The following is a 24,399-nucleotide window of genomic DNA, read 5'->3' on the forward strand; positions in this document are numbered from 1 at the left end:
TGTAATTTTGCATACTTAAAAAAACCTTTGAGTGGAAAATATGCATTTGATTGAGAAAACAGAAATTCAGAAAAATATTGCATTCTCTACTTTTCTCTCTAATCATAGCAAATAGCCAAATGCCTATGCATTTAATATATAGATCATTCACAGAAAGAAAAATTCTAAATTTTAAACCTCTAAATTCTAAGCCTCAGTTCCATGCAACAAAAATATATTAATATTTTTCTAGTAATTTATTTTAATGGAAAAAACAAAACTTTAACTGGAGTAGGATAATATGAAGTAATTCATCAAACCTCTTCATTCTTTTTATTCACCCTACAGAAATAAGCCTTTATAAAATATTATTTGCATTATTTTTGTTAAATTGTATATAATCTTGTATCTCATGTGATTTTCCTACTTTAGTTCCAATATATGTTGTTATTGATTCAAAAAAAATAATTCTAAACTGTTTAACTGAAAAACTATTAATGCAAAGAATCATTGATCCAAAATATCAATGGACTGGTCCCAGAGGAGGAATAACCAAAGGTAATTATTGATTTATTTGTAAAATTAGAAATGCTGCTCTTAATATAATTTGTGTGTGTTGGGGTGAGCAACCAGATCTTTTGGGGCAATTCCAATTCCAACATCTTAATATTGTGCCATTAAAATTGACAGCAGAACATTGGTTTTTGATGAATTTTCTCCTTTGGGGGAATAAAAGAAGGAACAATGTTCAAATTTTTACGAGCCTGAAATAGTAAAAGAAAATATACTTTCTCTACTTTCAGAACATAATTGCATTAATGACAAAAACTCTGCAATTCTTGCAGGTGAATAAGTAAAATTTCTGGACACAAAATGATTGCTTGCCCCCGCTTTAAAGTAAGATGTAACTAAGTATTACTAAAATAATCAACCCCATGGATTATTACTCTTGTCTTCTCCTACACATGGGGAACAATGACACAACAATGAATCTGAAAACAATTACATGAGATTATGAACAGCTAGGGAAGAAAATTAACAAATTAGGAGCACACGTGATGTTTTCATCTATATTTGCAACAAAAGACCAACATCCAATGAGGGAGCAAAGGATTTTATAAGCAAACCACTGTCTTAAAAACTGCCATCATCAATAGAATTTTAGCTTACTAAATCATGACCTGCATTACCTACAGAAAGGGCTATTGGCAAGGGATGGACTGCACATCACAAGAATTGGGAAAAATATATTCAGAAAAAAATGGGTCATCTTTTGAGAAAACTTTAAAATTGAGGGGGGAGGGGGAAAAATCTTCATGCTTTAGAATCTAATTCCAAGCAAAAACCACTAGATAACCAATGATTCATAAGGAGGAAGGGAGTAACAGAGTAAAGATAAGAAAATAAAAAATAAAAACATAATGAAGTAGAGAATGATGGAAATAATGGAAATCCCAGTTACAAGATTAGGGTTTTTAAAAATAATAATAATATCTCTATTTTAGAGCACATATTGCAGTGGGTTTCTCAAATGGGATTATCTCTATTTTTAGGGTTTATATCCAGGTGCTTCCTGCCTCAGAATGATAGAAATTGTACCAACAATTAGGCTCACAATTTCCTACCATTGTATCCATGGAATAAGTTGGAAATTGGGTGACTCGAGGCATGATGACTTAAGACTACATATTACCGATACTTTTCTTACGTGGTTTTGTACATTTTCTTCTTTGCTTGTTTATACATTACTGTATGGTTTATTAAGGCTTGTATAAAAATACATAATCAGGGTAAAAAAGCCTGTCCTATTGCTAAATAACGGGCTTTAGAAATTTAGGATTACTTATTGTCTGTGATAATTTAATGACACATTTTTATATTTTGAATTATTTTTGTTTATAGAATCTCAAAGATTTGTTTTAAATAGTGATGGAAGCTTGGAGATTTATAAAATTAAAGGCAGTGATGCTGGGAGTTATACTTGCAAAGCAAATTATATGTACAATAATGATCAACTGACTACAAAAATCCATTTTATGCTCTATGGTAAGTAAGGATTTAGCAATCTTTTTCTAACTACAATATTGACTTATAAACTACACAGGTGTAGATAGTGAAATGCAAGTAAAATAGTATAAAGTAATAAATTACATTTTATAATCTTACAGCCTAAATATAGGGAGATTTATGAACAAAGCTTCTGTACACAATAATTAAAATTTTAAGAAGTTATGATAAACAGCTAAAATAGTTTAAATGGTAAACCAATTCATGAAGGACTGGACTGTCAAAAGAGTTATGCCCTTTCATCCTACTTACAATATGTTTTTAAATGTTTCTGTTAAATAATAACTATCTCCCCATAAACCCAAATAGCATCTGAAGAATACTAGCTCAAATTGAGTTGCAAGATAGCTCTTTAGAGTTAATTAGAACTACTAGAATAAAGGAGCTACTTGATTAGAACTATTTGAATGAAGGACTACATGCAGCTCTTTGGCACGCATGTCATCTTTATAGGGGGAGCTTATTTGGGGTGTGGAAGTCTCTAGGTGCTGATTCTAATGACATTTGAGGGGGGGTGTATGTGTGTAGGTATGTTTATTCTTCTGAACATGCAATTCCTCTGGGACATCTAATTTAATTAACTCTGTTTATATTTTCAGACCTTATTCTTTGATATATGGATTAGGTCAGGGTAACTTGTTTGGGGGTTTGAGAAAGTTGCTGATTTTAGTTGATTAACTCAGTTTCAGCTTGACTATCAATTATCTAATGCCGTGATAGTGAACCTATAGCACACATGCCACAGGTGGCCATTTCTTTTGAGACAGTTTTTCACCCTCCAGAGGCTTCCTTGAACAAACCTATGGACAAACCAGAAATTCGGGAACAGTTTTTCTCCCTCCGGAGCTTTCAGGAGGCTTCCCTGAAGGCTCTAGTTGGCAAAAAATGGCCCTACAGACAAACCGAAGTGACAAAACAGAAGTGACTATTGTGTCCACAATGGTCTGAGAATCACTAGATAATCCACTGGATCAGTGATGGCGAAGCTTTTTTGGTCCTACAAGGAAACCAGAAGTGACTTCCGGTTTGGCCTTAAGGCCACTTTTCGCCCTCTGGAGCCTTCAGGAGGTTTGTCTGTAGGACTGTTTTTCGCACTCCAGAGGGCCTCTCGGGGGGAGGCTGTTTTCACCCTCCCCAGGCTCTTAGAAAGCCTTTAGAGCTTGGGGAGGGCAAAAAAATGTGTGCCAAAAGCGGGGGGGGGGGAAGGTACACTAGTCAGGCATGCATGTGTGCAGGGGGGAAGTGTGCACATGTGCGCTGGGTGTGGCACATCGGTGCCCAACCCCCCTACGCTCCCCCACTTTTGGCATACGAGCCAAAAAAGATTCGCCATCACTGATCTAGTGGATTATCTAATGATTCTCAGACCATTGTGGATTCTGTTAATATTTTGAGGGAAGATGGAAACAGTATAAAGAATAAAATATGTTTGGATATAAAATTTATCACATATGGATTATAAACTCTAAAAATCGGTCTCTCAGATTCAGTAAACTAAGCTTTTCAATATAACAAATTTCTGAGAATACTGAAGTATTAAGTATTATATATTTCAGTAATTATTTCATAAATGGATTCAAAGCACCAGGTTCACACGGATTATATCCCCAAAGTTCTAACTGGCAAACATGGTCTCAGAACCATTAAATCATATATTTCAAAGATCCTGGAGCATCAGGGAATGACTAGAGGATTGGAAAAGAATTGATGTGTTTCCCATCTTCAAAAAAAAATATGGATTCGGAAACTACAGATTAATCACCCTGACAGCAATCTTGGAAGATACTGGAAAGACAATCAAGCAACAAATTTGTGAACACCTAGAGATAAGCAAAAGACTTGCACATCCCCCAACTCGAGGTGGGTGGCATATGTGCGGAAGGATGGCGAGAGCCTGGTCTGAAAGGCAGCCAAGCCTCGCTGTGTCCAACCCGAGGTAGCCCTTCAGCTGAGTGCCTTACCTTCATGGGTAGCCACGATGAGCAGAGCTAGCAAGGCACGGAGATCAGCTGGCCGAGTGAGCAAATGAGCCAGAGAATAGCTGGACACAGGCGTGACTCTAGCCACTGGCCAAGGCGGCCAAGGCGAGAAAGGGTTTGGTTGGGTGGGATGGGTGGTGCCAGCCATTGGTGGGATTTTCTGGTTTGCCAAACTTCCCAGAAGCTTAACAACTGGTTTGCACGAACTGGTCCAAACTAGCTGAATCCCACCTCTGTACCTCACTCAATAGCAATAACTGTGAGAGGGATTTGGGAATCCTAGTGGACAGCCACTCAAATATGAGCAAGCAATGTGCTGCAGCTGCCAAAAAAAGCCAGTGCCATCCTAAGTTGCAGTAACAGAGGAATAAAATCAAGATTATATGAAAAGTTAGTACTGCTTTATAATGCTTTAGTTAGATCACACCTGGAATATTGCATCCAGGTACTATGGATGCTATTTAAAAATGTTGACACTCTAGAAATAATGCACAGAAGAGCAACAAAAATGATTAGGGGACTGGAATGAAGAACAATTGCAGGAATTGGGTACATCTAGTCTAATTTTAAAAAGGATTAGGGTGACATCTTCTGCTATCTAGGGGGTGCCACAAAGAAGAGGGAATCAACCTATTCTCTGAAACACTTGAAGACAGGACAAGAAGCAATGAATAGAAACTAATCAAAAAGACAACCAAATAAGGAGAAATTTCCTGACGGAACAGTCAGTCAGTGGCATAGCTTGCCTTCAGAAGTTGTGGGTGCTCCATCACTGGAGGTTTTAAGGTTGAGATTGGACAGCCATTTATTTTAAATGGTATAGGGTCTCCTGCTTGATAAGGAGGTTGGAGTAGAAGATCTGCAAGGTCCCTTCCAACTCTGTTATTAATTTAATAAAACAATAAATTCAGATGTATTGAATAAATCATATTTGTTTAAAGCACTGACTTTATATTAACACTGTAAAATATATGAGGTGTATAAGCTATTAGCTTTTGCTCGAATTGTCCTATCTATCTCTGATAACCTTAGGATTTTAATAGGATTTGTTTATTTACTGGATTTAGAAGACTGTCAAATTTCACAAGATTTGTCTACAATATTAAAAAAAATAAAACAGTAAAAAAAGAAAACCATACACATCAGCAAATTTAAAACTTTGGGATTAAATTTAATCCACATGGTTAGCTAGTTAATTTGGTTAATTGAGCCGATTTGGGTGTTCCCAAACATGTTAAACCCATCAATGATCTACTTAAGCGTACTATGGAAGCAGAACCAGCATGCTAGTTTGGGGGCTAATTTAGCAGGCCTATTCTTGCATGATATGGTCTATTTTGAAGTTAGCAGCAACAGTTTGCTCCCTCTCTCTTTGAGCCATTCATCATTTATTGAGCAAGCATCATTAAAACAGACAAAAACTTATATTATCTAAAAAGTTCCTTACACTCTCTGGAATATTAATAGCCTTTAATAGTCCATTTTATTAGAACAAAAAAAAAGTGAACCAGGAATAGCCCCTGCTCTCCATAATGTCTGAAGGTACCAAAGATCTTAAATTAGACAAGCTGCTCTTGGCATAGGAACAATGAGTAATCCAAATAAAATAAATATCTCAAATTCTTGGAAGTCTGATAAGAATATTTCAACAATGATCTGTCTCCCACCCAAACTCACATGATGATCTGTAGCCTTTTCACCTCCACCCCCACATTAAGAATATTTGCGAGATAATGATTCATGGTTCAATGACATGACCCCTCTAGATTCTGTATTCTTGGTAGATTACAGATTTAAATGAAATATTCCAAAAGAGACAAAGTGAGTCACTATGTAAGAATTTTGTTAAAGACAATCTTGCTAAACAATGCCTTTGACTCATGGAATTGTAATAGAAATATTTGAACAGATGGCAACGATCAGCAAGAAAGTGATTGAGATGAAATATAATATTTAACAGCTTTAGCCAGTCCTATTTGGAATGCTCCTCCAAAAAAATAAAAATCCAAAAACTGTTTTAAAAATCCCCAAGCTTTAAATACCATGATTAGAAATCAACATATTCCTGAAGAAAAGCGGAAGAATTTTTTTATCTAACAATACCTGATCTGTTGTGTACTTCTTAAGGTAATTCCTGCATTGAAGAAACTGGCTTCCTATCTAGGAAAACAAACTAAGGATTCGGTTAATTTTTTAAAAATACAGTTCCATCCATGTTGCAGAAAATGAGGGCTTTTCTGGCAATCTTTGATATTTACCATACATGTACATTTAAATAAGAAAATCTCAAGTCATTATGGCAAGTTAAAGTCCAAGTATCAACTTTGAATACTAGCCATAATCACTCACTTCAGTCTGGAGTAACAGATACTGGAAGCTATTCAGTTTCCCCCACTTCATCTATGGTCTTGTTGGAGCAATGGTCTTTCTAGCAGCTGAAAAGAGTCTTGCTTGCTTGAGTTCAGACAAGCTATGTATTTAATTCAAAAGATTGCTGAAACTTTGTATAATTGCTTGTCCCAGAAATAATCAATTTATAAGCTACTATCACAATTACTACAATTAATTATTACAACATTACACTTAAAGAGCCTTCGAATAACAGCAGGACAAAAACAAGACAGCATGCAAGAAAGCACAATCACCAAGTAAGAAACATAAAAAAGGGATCCTGATGGACCCCAAAGACAGTAAGGAAAGGAAAATTATAGAGCATTTGGAAGAAAGAGATATGGAAAACGTTACAGTGAGAATCCCACTAATTATATTACAGGCCCGTATCTGAGAAAACATACTTCAATCCCTTTGGTGATCACATCTGTGCTACACACAACTTGGGAAACTCAGGAAGTTGAAAATTAACAGAGACAACCTCCAAGAATATAATAACATCTTCAGAAAAAGAACCCCCATCCTACCCAAGCCCTTCCAAAGAGTAATTGCCTCAGGCCCAGTGGATTGTGATGGACCAGATTTGGAAGAACTACACAAGAAGTATTATCCAATAAATTCTTCACTAATGCCTAATAATTGATAACTGAGGCATTCACAGGCAGTGAATATCCTGTCATGAAATATTATGAGTTGGCATTCTAAGTGTAAATATAACTAATTTTGGGATTATATAACATCATTCTATTACAGGAGACATATTCTATAGAAAATATTGAACTTGCTATTTTGTAGGTCATTCTATCAAAGTCACTAGTTTAAGAAAAAGTGAAAGGCCAAGTGGTAGTCTATATGTCTATGTTTCAAATAAGATTCAACCAGTGATAACCAATTTGAAACCCTGTAATCAATTTTCAATGATTCCTATTGTTTCATGTTACTATCAAAAGAAGAGAATAAATTTTTCAATAGAACCAATAATGCATTGGTGTGTTACCTTTTGGTAATTTGCATATTGTGAGCTGTTAGAGAAATAATTTGTTTTAACTTTTAACAGTATATCATGTGCCAGAGAGGAGCATATACATGACATCAGAATTCACAAGTGGAACCTGTGAAACCAGCACAGTGGCTTCATTTATAAAATATCTCTTAGAAAAATTAGAGAGCTTAATTTACAAGCTTAACTGTGAAATCAAGCAATGGAACACCCAGTGTCATACTGCTACAGATACTCTGAAAAAAATAACACATAAATTTACTTTTCAGTTTATAGGTAAGGTGAAACTTTTGTTCACTACTTCTGCGTTTGTGTGTATTATAATACAATATTCTACAATACCACAAATATGGAAATATTGCAGATATTATTTCTGTAATACAAGTGATAATAGTAATATGTGTAATGTAAAAGTAATAATGAGCCTATTTCAGTATATATGATCATTAAAAAGGTGTCAAAAATACATGAGCAACTATTCTCCAAATCAACCCAGGCAGATCCAGTACTGGGGGGGGGGGGGAGTCCAACCATCTGCACAAAATACTGCTGTTTCCCAATAACGTGATACCTATCTATCTACTTGCATATAGCATGCTTTCAAACTGATATGTGAGCAAAAGCCAAGGGTAATGACGGAGGCTTACTCTGCCACATGATGCTAGGACTCAAACCACTGAAACAAAGACCATCTCCAATGACTAAGCTATTCACCACGCCTCTCAATGCAACCATGAAATCACTATATAGGTAGTCCTTGACCTAACACCATTCATTCAGAGACTGCTAGATGTTATAATGGTAATGATCAAATGGTTATGATCACTCCACAAAATCTGGATATTCCAGCATCACCAGTCACATGACTGTAATCTTGACAACCACGTCACACTTACAACTGGTTGCAATGCTCTGAGAGCATATGATAGCCATTTGCAATTTTCTCTGCTGTTTTCCCCAGGAAGTCAACAGGAATGCTGACAGGATTAAATATCCCTCATCAGAAAACACTCTTTCTTCGTATGTACTTGGGCTACACCAACCATTCATTTACCCTTGCGTACCTTCCCTGGCCCTAGCAGTGCCTCACTCACATTCTTGCACAATATCCCCAACTTACACCATGCCCTTGCAAATCTTTCCTTACCCATGCCACACTTCTCATACATCCCCTAAAACTCATTTGCACCTTCTTCAGCCCATGTTGCATCTTTCATGCCCCCTTGCATCCTTGGCTACCTTTCCTGATCTGTTTCACAACTTTTGTATCCTGGTGCACCCTTGTATACTTGACCTGTGCCTTGCCTCTTACACACACCCTTACACCTTTGTGTATTCTCCTGATCCTCCCTTGCACCCTCACACAACTTTTTGTGGTAAGCTGACAAGAAGTTGCCTTACCTAACAGTTGTCAGATTTGATTAACAACAACAATTGGGACTATAGGGCTTGCCATCCCTAAGTAATGCTGTCACGCCTTACAATCACATTACTTAGTGAGGAAAATTCTGGTCCCAATTGCCATCATATGTCAAGGAATAACCAAATCTAAAAATACATTGCTTTTTCAGTTGACATATCAAATGAATATGGTCAACATTCAGTTGACTTTTGTTTATAGTTCAGGGATCATACTGTATTCTGAGAGTGCAAAACCATGAGCTTTTGCCACTTCCAAAATTCTCTTTCTCCTTGGTAACTCCCCATTTCTCTATTCCTCAAAGCCCTCCCAAAAATTGCTATTGCATTGGGTTCCCCAACTGCACAGCTGTATTGGCTAGAAGGAAAACATTGATTAAATCCTAACTATTATTTTTATATGCAAGGAAAAGGGTTTTTTTAAAGTCTACTCTCTAAAATAGATACAGAACTAAATCCTGAATAGATTTAAATTGTGTGCTAGTTTTTGTTGTTAATCAATAATTAAATAAAACCAATATCTGAGTAACTAACTATCTTTTCATACATCACCATTGCCACTTGATAATGCAGACTGATTTTATCTGTGGTAACATTACTGTATTCTGATACATGAAATTATTACATTAAGATATGATCTAAAATCATCTGCAAAAATGTAATTCTCTCTTTTTCATTTTTTGCAGTGTTTCCTCTTGTACTAGGTAGAGAAGATTTTTGTCAAAATTCTCATTGTGAACATTCCAAAAGCAACATCAGAAAGGTAATGTAGAATTATTCTAAAAGATTTAAAAACTATCATATTTGGGAATAATATGCTTCAAGACATGAGTCTGTCCCCCCAAAAAAGATAATCATGTAAATCCACAACATCAATACATTTTTCTTAATATTAAGGTCTGCCCCACCTATCAGACTTTGCTACCCACAGATCTCATCAACTTTTAGTGCAACATTGTTTACAAATTTGTGAACCATTTTATATACTGAAACTTTTGTTTCCTTTGATGGTTCAGAATTTTCTAGAATGGCTGGATAGGCCTGTCTCCCCCCCCCACACACACACATATGCCCCAAGAAAACTTAATACATTCTGAAGATATTGCAACCAGTTCATACCCGGAATGTAGTTTGCATATGACTAATTATTGTTTTTATGGAAACTATGATTTATGATGTTAGCTAGCAAAAAGGATTATCTGGCATTATGTTCTATATATGTATAAGCCATCTTGGGAGCCAATTGACAATCAAATATTAATGCAATCTTTTTAAATTGTAGGCGTATGTCAAAATCAAGCAATTCTTTGAAGTGCTAAACACAGATTCTTTTCCTGGTGATCTTTTAAGTTATGTTCCTGGTACTCTGTCTGGTGTTAAAATAGATCATTGCAAACCAGGGTTTGGGAAAAATACAAGTATCATGAACAACAATACAATATGTCCAGGATGCTGTGGTGAGTTTCCAAGGTTTGGTGTAGAATTATAAAGAGAGAAGTTTAAAAGGGAAGGAAAAAGATAACTTGTTCATGGCAAATTAACAACTAGCCTCCCATCTGGTAATTGCATTTTGCATCTGGGACTTCAAATACACTATTTATTTGAACAAAGACTAGGAAGAGAGCAAAAGGTTTGGCAAGAAAATCTAGCTGCTGATAAAAATTACAAGAAACGACAAGTTGTGTTACAGCATTCTCAGAAGAGATGGATTGCTACTGGTTCGCACCAGTTCAGGCAAACTGGTAGTGGTACTTTGGCCTTGGTTGCCCAAACCAGCACTGGCCCAAGCTGGCCACACCCCCAAACTGGTTCCCCGATTGCTGATGCCATTGCCAGTATCTTTTTTAGTAATTTTTTAATGTTCTGTGCATACGCAGAACAATTTATAGTCAACTGCGCACACACATGCGAAGTGAACTGACAGCAATGCTGGCAGCAACCCACCCATGATTCTCAGTGTAATTTTTAGCCTTTGAAATTGCTCTCCAATGCACTTCAAATGATTCCTCTTTATGTTTTCTGTCATGTCTTACCATTTGTCTGGTTTTTGTTTGTTTTTTGCTTTGTTTTGCAGATTTCTATGCCTGCTATATTTAAAAAATATTTCTTTAATATATAAAAAAGCAATAAAAACACAAAAACATATTGTTTATAGAGAAAATCATTCAACCTCATTTGGAAACACATCATTAACTTGGCAATAAATTAATGATGTATTTACAAACTAATAGTTTTTATTAATCCTTTCATTAAAGCTAGTTTATGAGCAGAAAGCAAGCATATTTTAGTATATAATTCAAATTACATTCACATCTTTGATTATTGTGCTATATATTAACAGGTTATAAATATTAAACAAAAATTATAGTGATATTGAGATAAGCCCATATCATATGAGTATATATCTCCTTACCTATTTTACATTTCAATATAATGATTGATATAATAGTTCTTCACTAATAACCAACTTAGCCACTGTTCAGTTACAACAGACCCTCAAAAGCAATTGGCAACCTGGTTTCAATGTTTTGATGTCACCTCCCACCAGTCTTATGACCATATTTTGGATGATGAATAGCTGGTCCACATTTATGGCAATTTGATGGAATGGAATGGAATAGAATAGAGCAAAGCAGAGCAAAGCAGAGCGGAGCAGAGCAGAGCAGAGCATATAATTATTTATTGGCCAAGTGTGATTGGATATACAAGGAATTTGTCTCTGATACATAAACACTCATTATATACACTAGCAACATGATAAATCATGATTATAATTATAATACAACCATCATAAATCATAAGATACAACACTCAGTGATAGTCATAAAATAAAAGCAATCAACATAATCATAAGGTGCAAACAATAAAGTATCATAAAGTATCATAATATTCTAAAGGAATAGGTAACAGTAATAATAGTAGCTACAAAGCTTGCAATCCTAGGGCATAAAACAATTTTTTGGAACTAGCTGTTTAGCAGAGTAATGGCATGGGGGGGGGATTATCTTTGTGTCTATTTGCTTTGGTGTGCAATGCCCTATATTACAATATCATCTTGAGCGAAGTTGAAACAGTTTATGTCCAGAATGTGAGGGGTCTGTACTGTAGATACTTTCACAGCTCTCTTTCTGACTCATGCAGTATACATGTCCTCAATGGAAGACAGGTATATAAATTATAATTTGTTATATGCTATATAATTTTGTTTTTGTTTTTAATGGAATAGTGACATGTCCACCAGGTAGATTCAGTGCAAAATATGGAACAAACTGTATTTTGTGTCCTGCTGGATCTTATAATGGAAGATATGGCCAGGTGGCTTGTGAAAATTGTCCAAAACACCAAAGCAGTGATGGAAAAGGTGCAGTCACAGAAAAGAAATGTCATAGTAAGTTACCAAATACAAAAAAAGTATACATATATAGTCATTGTGCTTTTAAACACCTCCCTGCCTATTTTTGGTCAAGATGTAGACCTGGTTCAATTCCCCGCTATTCTCATCATTATATTTATATAATTATACATTCTTACATGTCTCCAATTTGTGATTCTGTCTTTAAATCTCAATAGTTTAGGTTACCCTTAATTGTCTATAAATGGCAATTCTTACTGTTCAATGTTCATTACAATTTCTTTAATCTACTATATAGAATAACAAGTGGTACACATCTCACTTTGTTCATCATCTTAAAGGTTCTATATATGTCCATGTTTCATATATTTTAACCCATGCTTAATTGTCCTTCTCTTGTTATATTCAATCATCAACTCAGTTTAATTATCATGTAAAATAGTGTTACAAATATCTGCTTTACAATCTCCCCATATCAGTTTCATATTCATATTCAGATTTCAGATTTAATTTATTTGTATGCCGCCCTTCTCCGGGAGGGACTCAGGGCGGTGAACAACTCAAAAGGGGAAAGGGGATAGAAACACAATACACGTAATTAAAATACACAAGAGTCATACAGCCATACAAGTCGAGAGGGGAGGGGAACTCATCAACCCCAGGCCTGCCGGCATAGCCAGGTTTTGACGGCTTTCCGGAAGGCCTGGAGAGGGGTGAGGGTCCGAATCTCCGCGGGGAGTTCATTCCAAAGGGCCGGAGCTGCAACAGAGAAGGCCCTCCCCCGGGTGGTAGCCAGATGGCATTGGCTGGTAGACGGAACCCGGAGGAGGCCGACCCTGTGCGATCTAACGGGTCTGTGGGAGGTAATTGGCAGAAGGCGGTCTCTCAAGTACCCAGGTCCAATACCATGAAGGGCTTTATAAGTTACGACTAGCACTTTGAAGCGTATCCGGAGACCGATCGGTAACCAGTGCAGCTCGCGGAGGATAGGTGTAACGTGGGTGTACCGAGGTGCACCCACAATCGCTCGCGCGGCTGCATTCTGGACGAGTTGTAGTCTCCGAATACTCTTCAAAGGCTGCCCCATGTAGAGTGCATTGCAGTAGTCCAGTCTTGAGGTCACGAGGGCATGAGTGACTGTCGCGAGTGCCTCCCGGTTCAGGTAGGGGCGCAACTGGTGCACCAGGCGAACCTGGGCAAATGCCCCCCTGGTCACAGCTGACAGGTGATGTTCTAAGGTCAGCTGTGGGTCCAGGAGGACTCCCAAGTTGCGTGCCCTGTCTGAGGGGCGTAAATTTTCACCCCCCCAGCCTGAGTGATGGAATACTGGCCAAATTCTTGGGAGGGAAACACAACAGCCACTTGGTCTTGTCTGGATTGAGTACAAGCTTGTTAACTCCCATCCAGACCCTGACAGCCTCCAGGCACTGGCACATCATGTCAACCGCTTCACTGAGTTGGCACGGGGCGGACAGATACAACTGAGTATCGTCCGCATATTGATGGTATTTTATCCCGTGCCGTCGAATGATCTCACCCAGTGGCTTCATGTAGATATTGAACAGAAGGGGGGATAGGACCGAACCCTGAGGAACCCCATATTTCAGGGGCCTAGGGGTCGACCACTCTCCCCCAACTAACACCGACTGCGACCTGTCTGAGAGGTAGGAGGAGAACCACCGAAAAACAGTGCCGCCCACTCCCACCTCTCATAACTGTCGCAGAAGGATACCATGGTCGATGGTATCGAAGGCCGCTGAGAGGTCAAGGAGCACTAGGATGGAGGAATAACCTCCATCCCTGGCTCTCCAGAGATCATCGGTCAGTGCGACCAAAGCGGTTTCCGTGCTGTAGCCAGGCCTGAATCCCGACTGAAAGGCGTCCAGATAATCGGTTTCCTCCAAGGACCGTCGGAGTTGAGAGGCTACCACCTTTTCAACAACCTTCCCAATGAAAGGGAGGTTGGAGACTGGCCGGTAGTTGTTCAAACTAGCTGGGTCCAACAATGGCTTCTTCAGGAGGGGTCTCACCACCACTATCTTCAGTGCCAGTGGGAAGAAGCCCTCCCGAAGAGAAGCACTCACCATCGCCTGGATCCAGCTCCGCGTCACCTCCTTGCTGTTCGCGACCAGCCAGGAGGGACACGAGTCCAGTACACAAGTGGCAGTACTCACCGCTCCGATGGCCTTGTCCACTTCATCAGGAGCAACAGGTTGAAAGTCAGTCCAGAGATGTTGTTCAAGACCTTCCCCCGATACCCCAGCTGGCTCTGTGCAATTGGAGTCCAGGTCCATCCGAAGCCGAGCAACTTTGTCCACGAGGAACTGGACATATTCCCCTGCTCTACCTTGTAAGGGGTTATCCGCAACCCTCGTATTTAGGAGGGAGCGGGTCACCCTAAACAAGGCGGCAGGGCGTGACTCAGCGGACGCTATCAGAGCGGCAATGTGATTGTTCTTAGCTGTCCGTATTGCCGATAGATATGCTCCGATGCAGGTTTTCAAAAGTGCTCGGTCTGACTCGGATTTACTGGTCCTCCAGCGACGCTCTAGGCATCTCTTTTGGCGCTTCATCTCCCGGAGGTCCTCGGTGAACCAAGGGGCCCTCCTGGATCCACTGCTGCGGATCGGCCGTAAAGGCGCAATCCGGTGGAGAGCCTCAGACGCTACCGAGTTCCAAGTAGCAACTAAGGTCTCCACCGGACTGTGGGTGAGAGTATCAGGCATAACGCCAAGTGCCGTCTGGAAACCCTGAGGATCCATAAGACGCCTGGGGTGGAACCACCTAATCGGTTCCTCCTCCCTACAGCGGGGGATTGGTCTCCGAAAGTCAAGCCTCAGTAGGAAGTGGTCTGACCATGACAGGGGCAAGATCTCACTACCCCTCAAACCAAGATCACAACTCCACTGCTCCGAGAGAAATACGAGGTCGAGTGTGTGACCCGCTGAGTGAGTCGGACCCTGGATTACTTGGGTCAAGCCCATGGCTGTCATGGAAGCCATGAACTCCTGTGCTCCATCAGAGTGTTCACCGAGCAAAGGCAAGTTGAAGTCCCCCAGTATCATAAGTCTGGGGAACTCAACTGCTAGCTCGGCTACTGACTCGAGGAGCAAGGGGAGGGCTGTTGTCACGCTGTTGGGAGGCAGGTACGTCAACAACAAGCCCACTTGACCCGCAAGGTCCACCTTTACCAGCAAGGACTCACACCCAACAAGCTCTGGAGCAGGGATCCTACGAGGAACTAAAGACTGTCGGATAACAATGGCCACTCCTCCGCCCCTTCCCTGGGATCGCGGTTGATGAAGCACCTGAAAACCCTCTGGGCACATTTCTGTGAGGGGGACTCCTCCCTCCGGGCCCAGCCAGGTTTCAGTAATACATGCCAGTTCTGCCCCCTCGTCTATAATTAGGTCCTGGACGAGGGGAGCTTTATGAACCACAGATCTGGCATTTAGCAACAGCAACCTGAGACCAGGGTCCTGACTACTCACGCCATCTGGCCTTGGAGTGGAACTCACAGGGCCGGAAGGGGGAATCCCTCTAATATAGGGAACCCTCCTTCCCCGGTAATGGCTTGCCCTGAAGTTCCCGCCATATCTGCCCCTCCCCATTATGACCCCTATGTTCCGGCCCACTCCCGCATCTGTGGTCCCTTCACCCTCTCCCCCAGCTGCCGGATTCATCGGCAGGCCCTTCGACACACACAACCGAGGGCCGGAACCAGGCCCAGGCCCCCCTAGCACTTCTGCCAAAGCACTCAGTGCAGGAGGTCCCGGCTAAACTACTGGCCCACCAGACAAACCCATACATACAGCCAATCACTCCCCCACAATACAAGTTAAAAACAGAAACAGCAATATAATAATAAAAGTGGGACATTCAGTCAGTTACAGTCATACCATGCACTCCCCATACAATAAAATATAAACTTGAATAAAATTTACCAATATATAAAAATTAAGATTATGATTATGAGCCTGCGCAGTCCAGCCAATTGTATAGTCCAAGGAGGCCGGGGGATAGTGTCCAAGCCTCCCGAAGAACAGATATCCAAAGTCCAAGGATAGTGGGGCATAGAATAGTAGTTCCAGAGCGAAACCAGGCAGGCCTGAAAGTCAAGTGGGCTGCGGGTAATAAAAAGTAACGGCGAAAGTTGTAGGGCCAGCCGCAGGAGACGGCGGCCAGCAGCACCCCCTCCCATCGGGGGCAAAGAACACCCGGGAGCCAGGGATAACCCCACGGTAAAAGGGGGGGGAACCCCGCTCCTGGCTGTACCGTGACACTACCCGTGGAAGCAGCCCATCGGTAGGCCATCAGGCTAGCGACCCCACCCCCTCCCTCGCCCTAATCCTAACCTTATCCTAACTATATTTTAAACTAACCCACCCTAAAGTCTAACCTAACCCTACCCTGTCCGTAGCCTGACCCTACAGCGGCACAAACAGCAGAGGAGGCGTCAGGCAATCCCGGGGGGGTCGCCCCCCCCAGCAGTCACTGATAGCCGCTTCCACAGCAGCCAGACGGTTTTCAGCCTGCTCTTCCGGGTTCCAACAGATGTCTTCGGCCCCGGTGGTCGGGGGAGCCACTGCCTGCCCCTCACCACAGGTGGCCCAACAAGGTTCGCAAGATGATAAAGCCCACAAACTCCACCGCATCCAGAAACAATAGCGTTATCAAACGGCCACAGCGTTCTCAAGTGGCCTCAATAGTTCTAGCAGTTCTCAGCAGCTCACACAGAAAGCTCACACAGAAGGCTTAGTTCTCAGCAGCTCACACGGAAAGGCTTCAGTGCTCCTAACAGCCACGGCGCTCTCAGGTAGCCATGATGGTTGTAGCAGTCAAAGGAGAGAAGTCAACAGAGGGGACCCCCCTCCCAGCACCTGGGCTATAATGGGCTATAATGATCTTTCAGGCACCGCTCACATCAATCGCGACGCTCCCAGCTGGTCTTAGAGTCCCAGTGAGCAGATGGCACCTCCGGCAGGTCTCCCAGTCAGCTGAGCCACATTAATTTCCACAATGCCGGCTTCAGTGTCTTCAGCGTCTTTGGCATCTTTAACGCCTTCAAACACAACAGTTCGAAAGCAATATCACCTCACATGCCCCAAGCACCCCGAGCACTCTCCACCTTAAGCTCCGAGTGCTCTCCACCTTAAAAAGCAGGAAACACTGCTTCCCTTCGTCCGTGCGAGGGGGGGGAGGAAAGACGCCCAATAAGCCGAGCTCGTTCGCAATCATCTGAGAACGCTGAAAACCGGAGTGCTGAAGTCCGTTCCAGAGCCTTCGACTAAGCCTCCGGGTAACGCTTGATAAATTCATTTACCATCCCAGGCTCAGCTCAAGCTCCTCTCTTAGCCCCCTCACTGTTTAAGTCTGGTAAACAGTGGGGGAGTTCAATTCGGGACAGTTTGAAGCTCTTCTCAGCCGGAGCGAAAAGCTCAGGCAGCCATCTTCCCAGAGCAGGTGCATTAATAATTAATGGAATTTGTTCACATTCCATATATCTTAACCTTTATTTAATTATCATATTCAGTTAGCAACTCCATTTTATTGTCATATTTAGGAATACACTCCTTATCTTAGCTTTATATTTTCCCATTTAACAATTTCTAGTTGTCTGATTTTTTTCTAGTAAGTCTTTTGTCCCACTTGTTTCTGCCTTTTCCCTTTTCTTTGTTTTGACAGGTCCACCCTCTGCAATTTTCCCCACTCCATCGTCAAAAATATCTTTTATATTTCTCTTTGTTGGGGCATAACCTCCTACTTCAATTTTCCTTATGCCACTGTCAACCTCCAAAACCTCTTTTGTCTGCTTTTTATTCCCTTTTGTTGGGACACATTCCCCCTTTACCATTTTCCCTATACCATTGCTAAGCCCAATGGAGTTTTTTGTTTGCTTTTTATTTCCCACCCCTTCATTATCTTTCTTCCATTCTTCTTTCCCTTCTTCTTTAAATACCTGTTTCTCTGGGTTCAGAATTCTATTTAGGCTTGATTTTAATGATTTATGTATATTTTTTATAATTTCACGTAGTTCTTCAAATTCCCAGGTTTCCATGATGTCCACTTCCAAAGTTACAGTTATACAGTTCCTCTTTCAGAGTTCTGGTCCACCTTAAATTTATCTATTTTGGCTGCTGTGGGGAAGAGTGACGGGAGCCATCTTGATCTTTTCTTCTTCCTTAATGTCCAGTTCCAAAATTACAGTTAGTTATACAGATCTTATTTTGAGGTTCTTAAATTTAGATAATTCAATTAATGTAAAAATGGAAGAGAAGCTGGAGCCATCTTGATCTTTTGCAGAAAAAAAGAAGAAAAAGTTCGTAATTTCCCAGTTCTTGATTTTGTTATTATTTTTTCCCTTGCTACCTTCCACATCTGGTTGGTTATAGCTGCTCAAAATATATTAATTGGAACAAACTTGCAAACAGTCAAACCAGGGTATGTTTCCCTTTGCCTCCTGTTTTTCCAAATTCTGATTTATGGCAGTTGGTTAATTAAAACTTCCTGCACAGTCAAAATTAGGTTTTCAGTTATCAGTGAGAAGATAGTGTTTTTTTCTTGATTTTTCTCCCTTGTTGCATTTCATCTCTCATTAATTGGAGTTGCTTAAGACATATTAGTTGAAAGAAGTTAAGACAAAGTAAATCCCTCGGAATGTTTGGTTTCTATTTCAAATCCAAAACCAAAGTTAAAGTTAGTGTTTGAGTGGGTTTGTCACTTCTGTTTTTTCTCCCTTTCTGTCCGAATTATTTCAAACAAATGGCTTTTTTGGGAGGGGACTAGTGTTTCAATCCTCCATTTTCCCTTTCTTTCTTTCCTTTTGCCAAAATTCAGATGTCTATTAATATTATTTGTAGTCTCAAGATTTCTTGCCTTTTCCAAGTTTTGATTTATGACTGTGGGTTAAATGAATCTTCCTATCGATCTTTCATCTCGTCTTCTGCACCTTTCATCTCATCTCCTGTTAAGTTGCTTTGGCTGGAAACCAGCTTCTAGTGCAACCATGTTGCCATGCTGCCTCCCCTACTTCAATTCAGAGGGAAAATCTCCAACCTGCAAGGGACCTGTTGCCCCTGGGTCTGATGAGATGCTGTCCCTTCTTTGCCTCCCCCTCCGTACAGGGGGGTTCTGATCCAGAAAGGATCTTGGAATAGGTTTGTCAGACAAGGTTCATGTGAAGCTCTTGAGAGCTCCCTCACCCCTGGTCTGTTCAGCTGGAGAACTTCTGGTCGAATTGCAAACCTTCCAGTTTTTAAGGTTTTCAATATTTTTTTTCATTTGAATGCATAGATTTAACTTTATTTACGTATTACAATAATCCCAATTACAGCATTTGGATAAAGCTTGTTGCTGTTTTAATCTTGTGCCAGTTTTATATCTAGAATGCTTTCAATTCTCTAAATCTCTGCCATAAGCATAAGCCTACTTTAGGTAAAAGCTTTCTTCTTTGCAGCAATCTCAATTCCTTATAAAATGGTCTCCACCTTAAAAAAAGAACTGTGGGTGTGGGATTGATATACTGTGTATTTCTTAAATTTTTTAACTGTTGGTCTGTTCTCCTAATGTCCGAATTTCTCTTACCGGTATATTAAGCAGTAGTTCATCTTTCCCTTTTCTAGTCCTTTACAATTGTTTTGACTTTTTAAAATAATCCCTTGTAATATGAAATTAAAATTTCATAGATATTTATAGTATGTTTATAATGTAAGGTATTAGTCATTTACAATATGCAATCTAGTATGTTTTGACAAAAAGACATGTGTATAATTTTAATTATTAAAAAAAAAACTTACCCATTGGATATGTTGATATCACAATCAGGATACCTAAAGATGCATAAACATTGTTAAGATGGCAAAATCGGATATCTTATAGCAGGTAAAGAAGTACAATATTTTAAAGATAATTAAAATAATGTAGATGCAGAAAGTTCTTCCATGAACTGGAATTTCTGCACATCTGCTTTTTTTGTACTATCTTCCAAAGTTTTGCTTTGTTTTATTTTACTGTCCAGATCATTTGCAGAGCACTCTAGAAGTACAGATGACTTAATAATGTAATTGTATCCTACCTTTATTATTTTTATAAATAATTCAAGGCAACTAATATATCCAACACACCACCAGTTTTCCCCGCACCAAAAACCCTGAGAGGTGGCTTTGGCTGAGAGTGTGACTAACCCAAAGTTACTCAGATAGGTTATTATGGCTAAGGTGGACTTGAACTTGTTTCCTGCTTGCTAGCCTGGTGCCTTAATTATTAGACCAAACTGGCTCTCAGTTCATTATCTAATAATATTTAAGATCATTTCAATTGATCAATTACTGCTTCAGAGAATTCTGCAGTTTAGCTGAGTAGCATTCCTGTTGCTGATCACTGAATGTTTTCACATAATCTAAGTTGTCTCTGAGATTCCTTTGACAAGTTTGAATTTGCATTAATAAAATAGGACTTATAATGTTTTTTGTTTGTTTTTCAGAAATTCTACCAATGTGGATGGCCTTTTTAATATCTTCCACAGCAACTAGTATTTTTCTTGGGGTAACATGGATGTAAGTAACTTATTCTATTTTGAATGTTGATAAACATCTTAAATGTTATTTATCAATATAACCTCTGCATCCCCACATTTTAGCAGCTGAAGAAAGCCAGTTTTGTTGAATTGAATTTGGTAAATTGAATTCAGTAAATTCAAACCACAAAACTATGTAAAAGTAGTTAGTAATTTTCTATTTAATTCCCACGTTTAGAATTTTATACCATTTCATCATCCACAATTTAAGAACATTTACATAGCAAGCTGAGTGATACAATGTTTCCTATTACAGGTAGTCCTAAAGACCAGTTTCTGTTGTTAAGCAAGACATTTATTAAGTGAAATTTTGCCTCATTTTACAGCCTTTCTTGCAACAGTTGTTAAATGAGTCATTCCAGTTGCTCAATTGGTAACATGGTTGTTAAGTGAAATCTGGCTTTCCCATTGACTGCTTGTTCAGAAATTGCAAAATGTGATCACATGATCCAGGGGAAATGCAATTGTCGTAAATATGAGTCAATTGCCAAACATCTGAATTTTGATCAGGTGACCATGGGGGATCCTGCAACGATAGCAAGTGTGAAAAATTGCTGTAAGTCACTTTTTTCCTAGTTGCCATGTAGTGGCTGCAGTGTTTTTGGGCTGGAATTGATAGGATTAGCTGAGATAGGCAGTGTCATCTTTGTGGTGCAAATTGCCTACTTTATGTACTCCTAATACTTCATAGATTCCATCAAATTTTATCAAACCCAGGGTATCAATATGAAAACATATATACCTACTCTGTATTCTGGAAATATTTTGGGATACAAATGTGATACCCAATAATAATTCTAACTTCTCTTCATATAAGGAGTACAAATGCAAGCTTGATGTTCTTGATGGATCTTATAGTTAAAAATAAAAAATAGCTATCAAACTTAATACTGATTATTACCTCTATGACTATATGTCCATGTTTTACTCATGAATTTTGCCATGCTGTATGAATACAAATGGTAAAATAAAAACAGAAAAACCTAGCTAAGGCAAGAAAAGTAGTTCTGTGCAAGTGCAAAAACGCTTATTTGACTGAATTGTTTGACTGTTGCTTAGAAGCTTCTCTTTGGATATCTTGACTAAACTCAATTAAAGTAAAATAATCCACTGAATCTCTGTACAATTGCAATCAGTATCTTTATTCATAAATTATACAGCAACATTTATACCAAACTATTACCTACAGTTGTTTTCATTATTCAATCCAATTTTCTTGGTTGACAATTTTATATAACACATTAAGCTAAAAGGTGGCTGGCTGGCTTGTGGTTCAGTTTGAAGATAACTATATAGGTGGTTTATCTATATTCTGTATTTATTTTGGCTTATTTCATCCTGTTTCATATGTACATACATTCATACATATACATATAAAACATATAGACAGAAAATACTATTAAAGACAAGACAGCCCATTGAATAGTATCAAGATATGGAGCAAATAGGTTTCTTCATTGAAAATCATTGGAAATTTTCAAAAATAGACTGGACAATGCTTTGGCTTGTATGACATAAAATTCCTGCCTTGAACAAGAGTTGGACTAGAAGATCTCTAAAGTGTCTTCTAGTCCTATGATTCTAAGTAAGTGGAGATATAACTATGGGACAGCTGGTCTCTCATTTTCACTGCCATTGCAAATAGCTTGCTATTGTTTTATAGAAAGTTTAAGTTTGAAAAAGTAAAATAATACAAGTTTCTCTTCTTCCAAGTCACTAGATAAGCAAGGCCTCTACAGATACTACAGAAAAAAACAGTTGACAGTTTTAGTACCTTGCAGTTCTGCTTGGGCAAACACATTTCTCAATCTGAGAATACTTCATCTGAATGTCAAGGACAAAATAGCCCAGAAAATATAAAATGGAAAATATAAAATGGAAGACTAAGCTGCTTCCCAAAATCCCTTTGTTACCCAATACCCATATCCTGCTTCCCTGTGACAGGTTGCTTGCTTCCATCTTGAATTCAATATCATTAGTCTATTAAGTGGTATGAATAAATCATGCACAAAGCATCTAAACAACTGTTGAAGTTGAATCAGAAGAAATGCTAGGAGGATGAGCAAATCAATATGCCATCTTATTCAGAATTATGTGTAAAATTTAAAATCACTGTTATATCTAGTATTCCTGATATTATTTCTCATTTGAATCAATAGCTAGAATGATTCTGTGGGATATGTCCAAAGATGCAATGGATAGGCATCTCTTTTATTAATACAGACTTTGTCAGTTCTTCCTTAACACTAAGATGTAACCTCTTTATTCAATCTAGAAAGAAGGATAAATTTCCTGACAGTTAAAACAATAAATCAGTGGAATGGCTTGCCTTTCAGAAATTGTAAGCACTCCATCACTGGAGGTTTTAAAGAGAAGATTGGACTGAAGTGGTATAGGGTCTCTTGTTTAAGCCGAGGGTTAAACTAGAAGATCTTCAAGGTCCCTTCCAATTCTGTTATTCTATATTCTGTCCCCTGCCCTTTTTAAAAGTAAATATTTAAAGTGAAAAACATTTAAAGTGAAAAACTGTTAAAGTGAATATATTAACAAACAAGAAATAGAAAAAGATAAAAAGAATAATATACAAAGAAATAAGAAAACATTTTACACATTTCTTGTTAGTCTTCCAATGTATCATTAATTCCTTATAGATAACTGAATATATAATTTCAAATGTTTAAAAATCACTGTTAAGTTCCAAACAAAGCATAAATACCAGTAACTATGATTAAAATATTATAAATCACTAAATGTATATGCTACAATAATGATCCCCATATTGCTTAGTCTATTTGGGTTTAAAAATCCTACAACTTGAAATATTGTCAATATTTTGGATTTGATACAGGTCCCTGTGTTAAACTTTCCAAATTAAATTAAATCCTGTATCAGATTTACTTATGAAATGCAAATTTATTCTAAGTATTGAAGCATCCTCCCACAATTTGGTTAGCTGTTTTTCCAATGTAGGAAGAATGACAATCAAATGCTTGTCTAGTAAAAAAAAAGATATAATATCCCTGAAGCTCACAAAACTAATCTTTGTGAGGAAATAGGGTTCATACAATAATGCCAAACTACAATTTTACAAATATTAAGTGTTATCAGGTTCTAACCTATATTTCAGTACATTGTTTTTATCTTTCTGTCTAATCCCAAATCAAATTATATGGTATGGTTTTGTATGACTAGTTCATCAATTTTCATTTATAATTCTAACTTTTTTCTGTATAATTCTTACAGGATCATAATCAATTGCTGCAAAAAAACAATAGCAGCTCAATACATAAAAGAAGCAGAATCTCAGGTTAAGAGGAGATTGCAAGCATTTGCAAACATTGCCAGTGATACAGAAATTCAAGAACAAAGAAATAAACTAAGTCCAATAAAACAACAAAGAAATAAGATTAGCTTTTTAGAAGAAGAATCTATAGGATTACTAAGCATTGGTGAAATAACAGAAGCATCCACAGATGGTTCAAATTTATCTCCTGATCAAACAGGACCAGGGGAATTTGAAATTAATTTTGGAGAGAAGTCATCAATCACTTTGGAAAACAACAGTAATTTCTTTACAAATGCTCCGGAACACACCCAGCATAACTTAATTAATATAATGAAACATAAGCAATCTTAG

General features: G+C 38.7%; 1 pseudogene; it reads left to right on the forward strand.

The window, feature by feature from the left end:
• Positions 1–476: 476 nt before the first annotated feature.
• On the forward strand, positions 477–24,399 carry LOC116521199 (annotated as a pseudogene).

This window comes from Thamnophis elegans, chromosome Z (genome assembly GCF_009769535.1).
Source record: "Thamnophis elegans isolate rThaEle1 chromosome Z, rThaEle1.pri, whole genome shotgun sequence".
NCBI classification, from domain to species: domain Eukaryota; kingdom Metazoa; phylum Chordata; class Lepidosauria; order Squamata; family Colubridae; genus Thamnophis; species Thamnophis elegans.